This window comes from Palaemon carinicauda, chromosome 39, assembly GCF_036898095.1.
Source record: "Palaemon carinicauda isolate YSFRI2023 chromosome 39, ASM3689809v2, whole genome shotgun sequence".
Lineage (NCBI taxonomy): Eukaryota > Metazoa > Arthropoda > Malacostraca > Decapoda > Palaemonidae > Palaemon > Palaemon carinicauda.
Window position 1 is genome coordinate 64,229,036 of NC_090763.1, and position 15,000 is coordinate 64,244,035.

General features: G+C 39.3%; 1 long non-coding RNA gene across 1 annotated transcript in view; it reads left to right on the plus strand.

Annotated features, from left to right (window-relative positions):
- The first annotated feature begins 6,101 nt into the window (after window positions 1–6,101).
- LOC137631233 (uncharacterized) overlaps window positions 6,102–15,000 on the plus strand; it is a 28,193-nt gene continuing 19,294 nt past the window's right edge. The window contains exon 1 of the long non-coding RNA XR_011041886.1: window positions 6,102–6,195. This is a non-coding gene — a long non-coding RNA (uncharacterized lncRNA). The remainder of the gene's footprint in view (window positions 6,196–15,000) is intronic.

A 15,000-nucleotide genomic window follows, 5' to 3' on the forward strand; every position in this document is an offset into this window, starting at 1 on the left:
AATTAATCTCTTTTTGTCTTGAATGAAAATCTGGTCAATATTTGATTGGTGTATATAATTTTTCGTTTATTAGAATACCAAGTGACGAACATACCCTGGTTCATTGATGATTTTAGACATGTTTTTTTTTTTTTTTTTTTTTTTTGAGAAACTGGAGAATTATCTCTTTTGGAAGGATAACAGATCAGATTTGATTTGGAGTAACTGTAGGTAGCTAAGTGTTGTTGTTCATAGAGTTTATGCTTCAACTAAGATGGAATACACATTAGATGTAAAAGGAACACCTTTCTTGTACAATCCTGGGGGCATAAATGGTGAGTTACCCTCAAAACTGCACTTTTTGCTTTAGACTTAGCAGTTCCTCCTCTACTTAATCCAGAAGGCTATGTCACTCACTGTCCAAAGGAAAAGGCAACACATACTGGACGGTGTGTTTGAAAGTAAGCCGAGTAATGAGAAACTCCATATTCTTATTTCATGTTTCGAACCTGTGAAATTAAAATGCTCTTACTGGATTTTGATAGTTATGGAGATGTAGGCTAACCCCCAAAGGATATTTTTCCTTTGTCCTTTATAAAGACATCAGATATCCTAGCTTTTAAGTTGTCTCTGAGTTATGCAAGTTAGCAAGAACATGTTCTTTTTGCACTTGGAGAAACGGTCATGTTACCCCATTAGGTATATGTGTTTGTGGTTGATCTAGCTCTGCTGTTTACAGACCAATTATAACTTCCATATCTAAAGTTTTTGAATGCCTTATGGCAAAACATCTAGATAGGTATGCTGAAGATGATAATTTGTTCCTACTCTGCAATATTACTTTTACAAAGACCTTGGAGCATGTGATACTCTTCTTACAATCTCCAGTATTGTACAAAAATCCCTTGATTGTGGTCGCATGATTGACTTTGATTTTAATGCTACTTTTCACCGTGTTAATCGTGAGGTCCCTTTTTTCAAAGTTAAACAGATTGAAATATGTGGGTCTTTTCTTAACATCGTTATTGAATTTTCAAGTAATAGATTGCAAAGAGTAGTTGTTGATGGTCACCATAGTGACTATAGGAATATAATACCTAGTGTTCCTCAGGGTAATGTTCTTGGCCCATTACTTTTCATACTAGATATGGATATGTTGTGTGGCCTAGAAAATAATTCTCTCTCTCTCTCTCTCTCTCTCTCTCTCTCTCTCTCTCTCTCTCTCTCTCTCTCTCTCTCTCTCTCTCTCTCTCTCTCTCTCTCTCTCTCTCTCTTCAAGATATGCTATTAGAACATAATATGCAACAAATAAACCACATTCTAACAAGAAAGGGTAATGTCCTAGATTTAGTATTTGTGAATGAGGTGAATTATGTTAAAGAAATAATAGTGTATAACACGGGAATTTCAGACCACAATGTCATAGAATTAATAGTCCATTCCAAAGCAAGTGATCGCAGAATTAATCAAGCACAAAACGATGGGAAGGATATGGAAAATATAATTTTTATAGTAAGAATATAAAATGGTCAGAAATAAATGAAGAATTGAACAAAGACTGGAAAAATTTGCTCTTAAGTGATAATATACAGGTAAATACGGATATACTGTACAAAATACTGGAGAAAATTGTTGAAAAATATGTACCGAAAAAAAACAATAAATATGACATGTAGACCAAGAGACAGAAGGATCTTATTTCAGAAAATTAGAAAGTGGAAGAAAAATCTTGTAAAAGAAAAAAAATGTATGGAAAATGATGGAAATAAAAAGTAAGATAGAAAATACAGAACAAAAGATTGTACAATCGAAAGAAAATGAAAAAAGGGACTCAGAAGAAAGGACACTTCAAAATAAAAAAAAAATTAAAAAAAAAAAGTACTTTACTCCTATGCAAAAAAAGATGAATAGAGGGAGATTAGAAATAGGCCCTCTAAGAATTGAAGGACGGTTAACGAATAAAAAAAAAGGAAATATGCAACATATTAGCAGAAAAATATAAGAGTGAGTTCACGCCAAGAATTGCGAATGAGAATAATGAAACAGAAATGAGAGAAGAAAATGTTGAATATCTAACGGATATAGATATTAATGAAGCAGATATTGTGCAGGCTATAAGTGAAATTAAAAATGGACCAGATGGAGTTCCAGCGATTTTGTTAAAAAAAAAAAAATGAAAAAACACACTATTGCGAAGCCGCTTGCAATACTGCTAACACAAAGTGTAGATATGAGGGAGATATATGTTAAACATAAATTAGCTTATATAACCCCTATTTTCAAAAGTGGATCAAGACTAGAATCAAGCAATTATAGACCTGTTAGTCTAACATCACAAATTTTGAAAGTGTATGAAAGGGTAATAATAAAGAAAATAATGAATCATTTGGTTAAAAATAATTTGTTTAATATGGGTCAACACGGTTTTGTGCCCGGAAAAAGTACACAAACCCAACTGATAACACACTATGAAAACATATACAAAAATATGATAAATTTGTATTCCAAGATCGGTGAGGTGGCCTAGAGGTGTGCCTTGTTTTTTTTCAGCCAAGTCAGGATAAGCAAGATCGTATCAATGACTCCAATAGCTTCGCTATGGCACCCCGCAGAATGGTTCCCAGACCTTCTGCAGCCCCTGACGGAGCTCCAATAGCTTTGGTATGGCAACCCACAGAATGGTTCCCGGACCTTCTACAGCTCCTGACGGAGTTCCGAGTGATCTTCCTCCACGGCACAATCTTCCAAGCAGCCACGTGCTAACACTTTCCTAAGCCGTAGCTTTGCTTCGACTTCTCGCCTAGGATGATCCTACTCCACCTCTCTCAGAGAGGCCTTTTGCAACAAGTTACGGAAAAGATGTCTAGGCACCTCAGACACTTTTCAGTGTCGGTCTTCCAGGCGAAGTGTTCGGTCCTTTGTGACTGATGTCGTGGAAGGGGATTCTCTCCCATCGATGCCTTTACTTATACAAGTGTGAGATAACTTGTCCCCCGTCGGATCTCAACCTCCTCCTGGGAACGTGGTTCGGGTCCTTCAGTCTCTGAAGGCCCCTCTCTACGAACCTTATGCCCAGCAGCAGATCGCTTCCTTACACGGAAGACAGCCTTTCTACTCACTTGGGCTTTTGACCAAGAGAGTTAGTGTGTTGTATGATCCATCTTCTGATGTCTCCTACCCTAGGAGACGGGGAGAAGTAATCCTCAGCAGCGTCCCTGAGGGGATGGCCAAGACTCAAATCCGAGTGTGCTGTACCCTAGGTGCAGCCCATTTTGAATAAAGAGTTTTCGTTCGGTTGATGGGTTTTACCCAGTGAGGAGTCTGGGGTTACGTTAAAAGAAAGATACCAACTCGTCCCCGTGTGTCGGCACTGTTGACCAGCACGGGGAAGGTCAAGAGGAGGACCTCGAGGATTTCCTTCCCGTCTGGGATCAGAAGGCAATTGAGGTTACTCTCAATCTAGACTCTCCTCCATCCTAAGACCCAGAGCTCGTAACGTCAGTGGTGTTGCTACGTCCCTGGCGTTCAAGAAACTACTCTGTGGTGCAGATACTTTAAGTGGGCATTTGGAAGCGTCAATCGACCTTCACGGCCCTCTACCTGGGAAGATGTAACCCACAAGAACATGGAGACCTTTTCTATTGATCCTGTGGTGGTCGCACATCAAATAGTCTAAACATCTCAGGCTCCTTGATGGACAAGTAGCAAAGGGATGAGGGCTGAGGCTACCCGGATTAGTCTGGGGTGAATGAGTAAGAATGCCTGGCTCCTTTCTTCCTTTCACCTTCTCCCCTCTGGGGAAAGCCGCTCCGCAAGCCTCAGCATAGCTGACCTCACCTCGCTGCAGGTAAGACCCATTTCCCTTGTGCCTCCTAATTATAGAAGAATACTTTGTTACGTCCCCAATACCTTTTAGAGGGAGGGTATTGGGTAAGTCTTTAAGAACAGTAGGTTTTGTACTCGAGTTCCTATGTTAAAGACAAACCACACTGTTAGTTCCACTCACACACAAGCTTCTGCAGGCCGCTATCAGTGCATTACCTCATATCGGCACTTGATTTTAGCGAGGGTAGGGTCCCTTCTACTATCGATCACAGATCGAAATAGAGAGGACCCCGGGTCATGACCAAGGCCAGTTGGTGAGGACTTCCTCCCTCCTAAGAGTAAGTCACCCTATAAATATCTATATTTCAGTGACATTTGTTATATGGGCAGCATCTATGAAAAGCAGCTCTTATTAGAGAAGAGCATTCTAAAATAAAACCATTGTTCTCTAGTCTTGTTCTCTCCGTACTTCTATGTCTTGGGTTAGAGTTCTCTTGTTTGAGGGTACAGTCAGGCACACTATTCTATTTATTTCCTTATTTCCTATCCTCACTAGACTATTTTCTCTGTTGGAACCCATGGGCTTATAGTATATTGCTTTTCCAACTAGGGCTGTAGCTTATAAGCTAGTAATAATAATACTCCAATAGGCCTATCAGTATTTTCGGAAGTATACAGTAGACCTACACCCAAACGTTCCACCTGAATAAGTATGTGCGTAACTTTTAGATATTTAAACGTGACATTAAGCAGCTGCTTTTAATGTACAATCTCATGTAGCCTATTCCAAATTCCATTTGGTGTGCAAGTAAAATACATCAGAAGCCTCTTAGCTAGAACAGTGGTAACGTGTTCGCTTAGCATTTGCATGGCAGCAGATCGATCCCCGTCCAGGACCGTGAGTTTAAGCTGTTTACTGGGGAGGTCACTGCTGTGATAGGGCACCACAGTGGGGGGTTGAGCTTGTCCGGCTGACGTTCTGGTGAGCATCTATTCTGATGGAACTGGAACTGAAACCAGACACCTTCAACCAAACTTTACTTAATGCCTTCATTTCAAAACCCCTCCAATCACCGTGATGGTGAACTTGACAACAAACACGTCACAAAAGATATAGTTACATTGTTTAAGTGCTTCTTTAACTCGTTAAAACTATTAGGAGGGTAATTAAATAACATCTCCCTTCATTTAAAAGATAGATACATATTTGTAAACATAGTTAAACGAACATAATACTTCCAAGTCGATGGGATAAAAAGTATGATAGCAGAGTAGACCTATGCCAAAATAATGATATCTTAAATCCGACTATAATTGGAAATACAAATAGCTATTTTATACATATGGAGTCTATGTCCAAACTATAAATCCTAGATTTCAAGATACTGTCTACTTTCAGTTTATGATGATAGTTTTACTATTCTTGAATAAATCTTACTAATTTTTTATCGTACAGTTTTATAATTCATGGAAGATAGTATTCCTAAAGGCATTAACTCACAAATTTGCTAAGAAGTCTTTTAGTGGTTAGATATATTTAGTTACCTTTAGTTAGAGTTTTCTACAAATCAAAAGTACCGTTTTCTTTTCTGTAAGCCCGCTGATTCTGGGGTAACTTATTTATATATTTCATTCGTCTATATCCATTAAATATTAAATTATATTCTCACCAATATATTCTATACTCCTATTATAATTCGGATAATCTATTGGAAGAACGTTTAAATATATCATAAGTAAAATAATGGAATTTCAACTGATGAAAAGGCAATAGAACGCAGACTAAGGTGGAGGTCTCTGATTGGTTGAAACAAGTCTTTAACCAGGGGGACAACTTTTCGGAATTTCTCCCCAAATCCGGGATTTTTAGAAATGTTTTTGGGGATATACAGTGTGGAAATTCCCATACGTCTGGTAATTGTAAAATACTATCTAAATAATCCTGAATAATTCAGTCTTCCATGAAATTTGTAATGACTGAGAATGACTTAATTACGTTTTTCTGTTTTCCTTTGGTAGGGTATGACATTCATTACAATTATAATTTGATTAATGTATCTTGCAGAGAACAAACGGAAACTAGAACATAAGTTCATCATTAAAAAACTAAATTTAACTGTTTGTGGTTTTACAAATACCATAGTTAAAATAAATACAGAATATGTTATAATCATAGAAGATACAGGGTATACAAAATACAATATTTAATAAGCTATATATCTAATTGTGTTGAAAAATGCCTGGAGAAATTACTTCTCGTCTGGGGAACTTTCAGGGACCGTCTAGGGATGTCCCTGACAGTGTAGATGATAGACACAGACACAGAGAGGAAGGAGGACTGAAGTCTTGTCTTTCAACTTGTGATCCTGCTAACAATGAAGGATTTAATGGGTAAGGAGAGACACACTTTACAAGGTTTTATTGTTTCTAATTTATTCTCGCTGTTGTTTTATTACTTAAAATACTGGACATTCGAATATCTTATAGGTGCTGTAGGTTTCCATGTGGGGTAGTAAACCATCGAATTTCTTTAAGGGTCTTTTATTGGCGAAGAATTTTCATGAAAAGACATTTCCCAAAATGCTCTTTTTAGCTTGTGGTGGTAATTCCCTTAATCAGTGAAAGGTTTGCCAAATGAAATTGTTGCCAGATGTGGCTTTGAGTTTTCAATTAACGATAGGACTGTGTATAACTAGCTATGTGGTTTGAGTTCTAGTGAGGGACATTCTAATCGCCTATAATTGAACCTGTTACTATAAGATTAAATGGTGATATTAGCAATGCCTACAGCCGTAGGCCTAGATTTTAGATTCCAAATCAAATGTTTAAAATACCTATTTTCTATGGATTTTTTGATCCCGTGATTAAAATAGCGACGTATCAAATATTTTAATATCTGCTCAATGTTTAAAAAAAATGCAAAACTGTTTTAATCACATACTCAGATTTAATCTGGTAAGAAATTTGATTAGAGTTTTTTTTTCACATTTTTAAAGTTGTGAATGTGATTGTGTAAACTATAGTGATAATTTTGTCATTTGTGCGAATTATTTGCTTTACTAAAGTGTAAGAAGGAAACGAGACTTTAAGGTGATGTGTGTTAGAAAGTTATTTGTTAATTAACTAAAATACATTTTATTGGACAACTCGACATTCACACATTCATTCTTTAGTTTAATAGGCCTACAGAAAAATAAATGCTTTTGATATAATTTTGTATACACATACTGTATGAATACACATATATCATTCATTTAATTGGAAATACATACAATCCTTATGACAAATATGTACAATTCTTTTGCTTTAAGTAACAACCATGGACTCATTTCCCTTAGTTTGAAAGTCCTTGGCCAGCCACGCCCATCAATTAGGCGCTCTCTCTCTCTCTCTCTCTCTCTCTCTCTCTCTCTCTCTCTCTCTCTCTCTCTCTCTCTCTCTCCAATTATCAAGTTCTGCTAACCTTGCTCGTTTCTAGGTTTTTTGTTTTCAAATCAATACTTTACTTTAAGGGCTGCTTTTCTGGTCCTATATACGGCTGGGAAACCCTACTCTCCACAGGACCTCCAGAGTCATTTTATCACGTTCGTTCAAGAGTATTTTTATAATACATTTCACATCACATATTGCTCATTTATTGTCAAATCCACACTATCGAAGCACACACAGAACACAAAAATCTCCAGTTTCCTCTTGAAAGCCTTAATGTTTCCAATCATTCGGATGTCTCGGGGCCGCATATTTAAAGGCTCTAGAGCTTAGAGTAGACATACATCTAGGTTCGAATAATTTAAAACAGTCTGTAACTGTTCTCGTGTCAGGACGATTTTTTGGCGACACAATATGTAGCATTTCTCTTAGATATTTTGGACGTCCCGTGTATTGGTCTGTTTTTCCCCCCGTCCGAAATTCCCCACGGGAGAAATATGGCCCAGGATATATATCCCCCGGGGGAACTTTTGTCCCAGGATAATATTCCCCCCTCTGGGCCAAGATTCCCCCTTTGCTTGGTGGAGGTAACCATTATTTCGGACGGGGAGAAAAACAGACCATTACACCGGGTCATAAAAGTAAGTCATTATTTTCTTTAATTTTAATGTTTTTAGAGTGCGCAGTTCAACATTACCTCTTGCCAGTACAAGTTTGTGACCTGGGAAGGGGGTCAGGGGGCTTGTGACCTGGGAACTTCTAGGTTAGGTTAGGTTAGGTGGGTTTGTTAGGTTCTGTACCCTTTTGTACCTTTTTATATTTTGTGTGAAGGGTATATGGAAAAAGGCTTTAAGATACACATGTTAATATTATCGTAACATTGCTAATGTTAGCAATGGCATGGTAACGTTGCGTAACATTGTATATATATGTATATATATATATGTATATATATATATATATATATATATATATATATATATATATATATATATATATATATATATACACACACATATATATGTATATATATACACACATACACACACACACACACACACATATATATATATATATATATATATATATATATATATATATATATATATATATATATATATGTATATATATATATATATATATATATATATATATATATATATATGTATATATATATATATATATATATGTATATATATATATATATATATATATATATATATATATATATATATATATATATATATATATATATATATATTCCTAATATTTTGTCAAACTTCCCGTTGATTATTTAATTCATCAAAATAGGTTCTCTGTAAGGGAGGGTAGGGGAGAAATGGCGTTGTGGGGGGGGGGGGGAGGATATCTTAGGGCTGAAATTCCCCCTGGGGGAATAACAGCACGGGCTGCTTTTCCTGGAGGCTAATCGATCCTAAGCTAATTTTCCCGGGGGGAATTTCAGTCAGCGGGAAAAAAAATTTCCTGCTACACCGGTTCTGATGCCTTGGTGGGTTAGTTTGCATATTTTAAACTCGGTTATCGCTGTAATAGGCAGCCAGTGTAAATCAATTAGTATAGGAGTGATCCATTCTCGAGGTGGACACCTTTTATCAGTCTTTCTCCTCTGTTTATTATGCTTTGTAATTTCACAAGTTTTACTTTTGGTATTCCCTGGACTTGACTGCAGGTGTACTTGTTGTTACATAGTGTTGGATATTATATATTAAATCATTTATGAAAAATGAATGTTTGTTATGGCTTCCTCCTTCACAATTACTAAGCATCTAATCCATTGCAATATTAAATAATCGGAAGAGGATCCCAAGATATAAATTATTTGCAAGTTTGAATTAAGTCAGCCTCCTGTCATCTCTGCACATGCATATACACAGAAGTGTTTGGTAAAATAAGAGGCTTAGTTTTTATCTTAAGGGACTCTATACCACCAGTACATTGAAATTAAATTTAAATTAAAGTAAGAAATTGCCGTGATTAAATCTTAAGAAGGAAGTTTTTTTTTTCGTTTTTTGAGAAAATATTCTTGAGAAAACCTTTATTGAAACTTTTTGTATTGAACTATCAATAATTACCTCGTTAGTTAATAACTAAACTCTTACCGTAAGTGGGAGGGGGGGGGGGGTTGTCTTTGCCTGTTTTTTGACTAACCGGACAAAAGTGGTTTTCTACATATTTGCTCTTCGTTTAAGAGGACGGGCCCACTCGTCAGTGAATTCTAAAAACAGTTCAGTTTTTAATTAGAAAATGGAAAGACTTATTTAGTAATTAATACTAAGCCTTTCTTCGGTATCGAGGTAAGAAGTTGAATTTGTTTTGCATTAATTAATTTTGTTACTAAATGATGATTAGCTTTGTCGAAACTGTCTTTAATACGTCGTGGATTAGGCAATTTGACTTTAACTCTGATAGTTAGCGGCAAAAATATTTTGACTTTAGTAGCGGTTATAAAGGATCAGTTCTGTTTTGTAACTCGTGATTTTAATCTGAATTGGCGTAATAAATATTAATTAATTGATTGTTCACATTTGAAATTGTGGTAGAGAATGACTCAAAAAGCTTGAACATTAGTTCCACGATTGGGAAATGTAGGCTGTGACACCATACAGCAGTGGCAATTTTAATTTAAAATTAATAATGAGAAACCGAATTTAAAAGTACATCCAGGTTAAATTATGCTTGTGTTTCTAGGTGATATGGGCAGTCTTGTATGAGTTGCTCATCTTGCTCATTATTTGCATTACTATTATTGTTGTTGTTACATATGTTAATAATCGTGACTTTCCTAAAGTAATGCATAAACCTTTTTTACCCAGCTACTGTGAATAGCTTGCCATGTAGTTGGACCCCTTCACGAACTTTACTTTACTTTACTTTACATTTACTTTTACTTTACGGTCTGCTTTCCTAACCCTACAAAGTCAGTTTATCGTATACATACTCTAAGGTATTTTGCATAACATACAATTCTTGTTTATTGACAAATGCTTCCGTTTTGAAACCGGGCCCCGATTTAGGCTTAGTATTTATTTCCTCTTTATCTGCTTTAAGATATTTACCTTTAGTTTTCATATGTTGGTTGCAGAATCCTAAGAAGGTAGGGCGAATTTCTTGTGTAATTCTGATATTTATGAGAAAATATCTTGTGGAAAGCATTCTTTGATGTGACTTATTTTGTACTAAGGTATATTCAAATATTTATTATCATTCAATGGTGGACAGGCCTACTCAGTTCATTAGTTTATAAACTAAACCATAACTGTAATAGGTGGTGGGGGGGGGGTGTTTGTTCCTAGTCTGTTTTTCGACCAGTCTGGCAAGAGTGTTTTTCAATATATTTGCTTTTCGTTAAGACGGGCCTACTCCTTGTCAGTGATTTTTCTTTGTTTTTAAATCTAAAATTATGAAGCCTTATTTTTCAATATTAAACTTACCCGATAATCATGTAGCTGTCAACTCTGTTGCCCGACAGAATTCTATGGAGGGATACGCCAGCTATCACAATACTAGAAGGGGGTGTTCTTACCAGCGCCACCTGTGGCCAGGTACTCAAGTACTTCTTGTTGACACCTCCTCAATTATTCCTCTGTCGTGCTTCTGACAAGACGTTCTGGGATACGCTTATGTTCTTGGAGTATTTTCACGACTTTGGTGAAGTATTTCTCTTTGATTTCGGCTGTCGCTTTACTGGAAACTTCTATATTAGCTTAGTTAGCTTTTGGAATTAATTTGATTAATTATGGTGACGAAGAGAGTATGAACTCTCGTTCACCTTTCAATGGCCGACCCTTCCCTTAGACGGAAGTGTTGGTGTCTAAGAGAGTATAGACTCTCTTTCTTAATTTTGCTTAACAAAAGTTATAGATTTATTTTATATCTCTCCGCCTCTTATAGGCCTCTTCGATTAACTTCCTTTTATTATAAACTTATTAAAATTAATTTTTATTTTTGTTTATATTCGACCTTCCTAATAGTAGGCGGTCTTTTCTTGGTACCGAAGTTAATTATCGTGAGCCCGTCATTTCGGTTTTACCTGTTAACATATTATGCTATTTTAAGGTCTTTGAAAGAATTTCTTTGATAGTCTCGTATTTTTTCAAAGTTGAACTAACGTTTTGTTTGTCTCGGCAGTTGTTGACGTTCAGAACGTTTCAACTTGCACTCTATCGTTACGATAGAGAAAGAATGTTCACGGTTTCACATTGCAGTAAAGAGTAACCGTTTCTAGCGTTTTGTTCATTCTTTCTTAACTTAATGGTTTTGATCCTAATAAGGAACTTTTCTTTTTGGGAAATATTTCAGTTTTTTCCTTTAACAATAATATGTTTTAACGATATATATGATTGGGCTCTTCTCTCAGGTTCTAAGTCAAGAGAGAGAGAGAGAGAGAGAGAGAGAGAGAGAGAGAGAGAGAGAGAGAGAGAGATAGAGACGGAGGGAGAAAGAGGATAAACGTTTCCCTCAAGCCTGCCAGGCGTACGAGTAACGTCGTTATCGTTTTGCTCTTATCCCTAGTCTCTTTAGGGGAAGAAACTAAACGTTTCTAGAGTGATCTAGTGTTTAGTCTCTTTCCAGCCACTGAATTTTCTTTCATTAGATTTTTCTGTTACATTGTAATTCTGTTTTCGCAATTACTAACTTTTGAGAAGGATAGAATTGCGTGTTTCAGGTACAAACCACTTAAAGTTTCGAGTTCAGTGAAATAAGTGCAAACAGAAATCAAAGTGATAAGTGATTAGTGCAAAGTATGTCAGTGTTATGCGTGAGGGTACTTTTGTGCGCGCCAGTCGTCCTCCCAGTCCGGGACCTCTTGCAAGCTCCCAAGCCCAGGGGAGAAGCAATGTCGAAGGGCATAAGGGTTCGGCAGGCCTTGATCGGCGCACAGAAGTATCCTCGGTGGTTGTGGGCGTGTCTTACCGAGACCGTCACTCCCACCCGCAGACGATTGAGCCCTTATTTTGCTCGTCTGCAGAAGAGATTTAGAGGAGAAAATAAAGGCAGAGTTACGCTGGTCTCAGGTCTCAAGACCTCTTAAACGTAAAGTCCAGACCTATGCCAGACGTACGAAGTAAAGTTCAACAACCCGGATGCAGTCATTGGGTTAGCTCTGTCTCTCCTCAGTCATCAGTTTGTCGGGCTGAGAATGCGCCTACACTCCCCCCCCCTATGCACAGGCGTACGATGTTGTGGAAGTGTTGCACCTCCTCCTCCTCCTGCACCGGTGGTGCACCAACCGCCTGCACCCGTTCAGCCTGTGCTGCACCCGCCTGCACCGGTGGTGCACCAACCGGCTGCACCCGTTCAGCCTGTGCTGCACCCGCCTGCACTCGCTGCACCCAGTCGCAGCACCATCTGCCAGGCGTACGATGTTGTAGACTCTACTACAGTCCATGCAAGCACAGCTTTCGGACCTGTTGTGTGAGTGTCGGGCTGAGAGTGTTGCACCTCCCCTGCACCCGTTCAGCCTGTGCTCAACCCGCCTGCACTCGCTGCACCCAGTCGCAGCACCATCTGCCAGGCGTACGATGTTGTAGACTCTACTACAGTCCATGCAAGCACAGCTTTCGGACCTGTTGTGTGAGTGTCGGGCTGAGAGTGTTGCACCTCCCCTGCACCCTTTCAGCCTGTGCTCAACCCGCCTGCACTCGCTGCACCCAGTCGCAGCACCATCTGCCAGGCGTACGATGTTGAACCTCTTTCTGTGTTCGCTGTTCCCAGTGTTGTTCAGCCTCAGCCTTCTTTAAGGCAACCTTCGGTTTGGGATCAGGAGGATTACCCCACTCTTCCTCCTCCTCTCCTGGCTGCTCCACCGGTGGTGCAACTCTCGGTGGAGGTACAACCTCTTCCACCTGTGAGTCAGTCTCCTCAGCTGCTGCACCGAGCTCAACCCGTGCACCCTGATTCTGCACCTTCCACTGTTGTTGTTCCAGCTCGTTCTGACTCTGCTGTTCAGCATACCTTACCTCCATTTTCTAACCATGGCAACAATATGAATCATGAGTTATGAATGTAAGGTAAACATTATGTTGATTTTTAAATCCCATGCAAGCATGCATAAAGCACTCTAGCACTGGTCATGGAATTTCTGAGAAATGTTAAACGCCATGCACACGCTCTGCTTTCCTTACAGCAGGCTCTGCTTACAGCAGGCTCTGCTTACTACATGCTCAGCATTCAGCATGCTCTGCATTCAGCATGCTCTGCATACAACATGCTCTGCATACAGCATGCTCTGCTTTCAGCATGCTATGCATACAACATGCTCTACATACAGCATGCTCTACATACAGCATACTCTGCATTCATCATGCTCTGCATACCTTACCGCATGCTTCTCAACATATCTTGGGTTGTTGCCAACTCACTAGACTGTCAAGCAGTTTCATAACATTGCCTTCTAGTCTGCTGCTTTTGCACCAGTGAACCCTCACTCAGAGAACTTAGCTTTTCTAGGATAAGGTCCCTGTAGATGAGAAAGTTCTTTTCTCCCTCCTTCTGATATTCCCTTGAGGACTTTGTCATTTGGAGGGAGCCTTTAGCTGCATAACCTCTTATGGACTTTTATTTAAGCATAACATGCTTACAGGGAAGGTAATGGTTTCACTTCAGCCGCTAATCCCGTCTGTTACCACACCTGCTCCCATAGACCTTGAGCTGTGTTGCATGACATGCAGTCCAAGCTTAGTCCTTGTTAGAGGATTTTTGTTTACGGAGTCAATGTGTCACGGGGAAGACGTTCAACAACCAACAGAAGGGACTTGTTGTGACGCAGTGCGGCAACCTCAGCAACCCGTTAAGGAGTTGTCTGTACGACCCAGATAGTCTAGACAGATTCGGGTTGTCACTGTACTTCCTCGCTTGCCCATGATTGTCAGTTTACAGACTGTGCAGCAGTATCATGATCTTGTGTCCGGCTCCGTCAGACGACTGGCTTTTAAGAGCTCCCACAAGTCGTCGCTGTCTGGAGATTTTCAAATGGACTATGGATCTGACCAAGGAACTGGGCCTCCTGGTCAATTTTGAGGAGTCTCAGCTCGTTCCATCCCAGACCATTGTTTCCTTGGGTATGGATCTTCAGAGTCGAGCTTTTTGGACTTGTCCGTCGGCCCCAAGGATCTTCCAAGCCCTAGAATGCATCCAGAGCATGCTGAGAAGGAACCGATGCTTAGTCAGGCAGGGGATGAGTCTAACAGGGACACTTTCATCGCTGGCCCTGTTCATCGAGTTAGGGAGACTCCACCTCCGCCCCCTTCAGTATCATCTAGCTGCTCACTGGATAAAGGACATGACGCTAGAGACGGGCTCAGTTCCTGTTTCCGAAGAGATGAGGTCTACTCTAACGTGGTGGAAGAACAGCATTCTTCTCAAGGAAGGTCTACCTTTGGCTGTTCAGACCCCCGACCACCGTCTCTTCTCGGACGCATCGGACACGGGCTGGGGTGCGACACTGGACGGACAGGAATGCTCGGGAACATGGAATCAGGAGCAAAGGACACTTCACATCTATTGCAAGGAGTTGTTGGCAGTTCATCTGGCCTTGATAAACTTCAAGTCCCTCCAGCTTACAAGGTGGTGGAGGTGAACTCCGACTACACCACAGCCTTGGCTTACATCTCCAAGCAGAGAGGGACTCATTCGAGGAAGTTGTTCAAGATCGCAAGGGACCTCCTCATTTGGTCAAAGATCGAAAGCTCACGCTGGTAACGAGGCTCATTCAGGGCGATATGAATGTCATGGCAGATCGCCTCA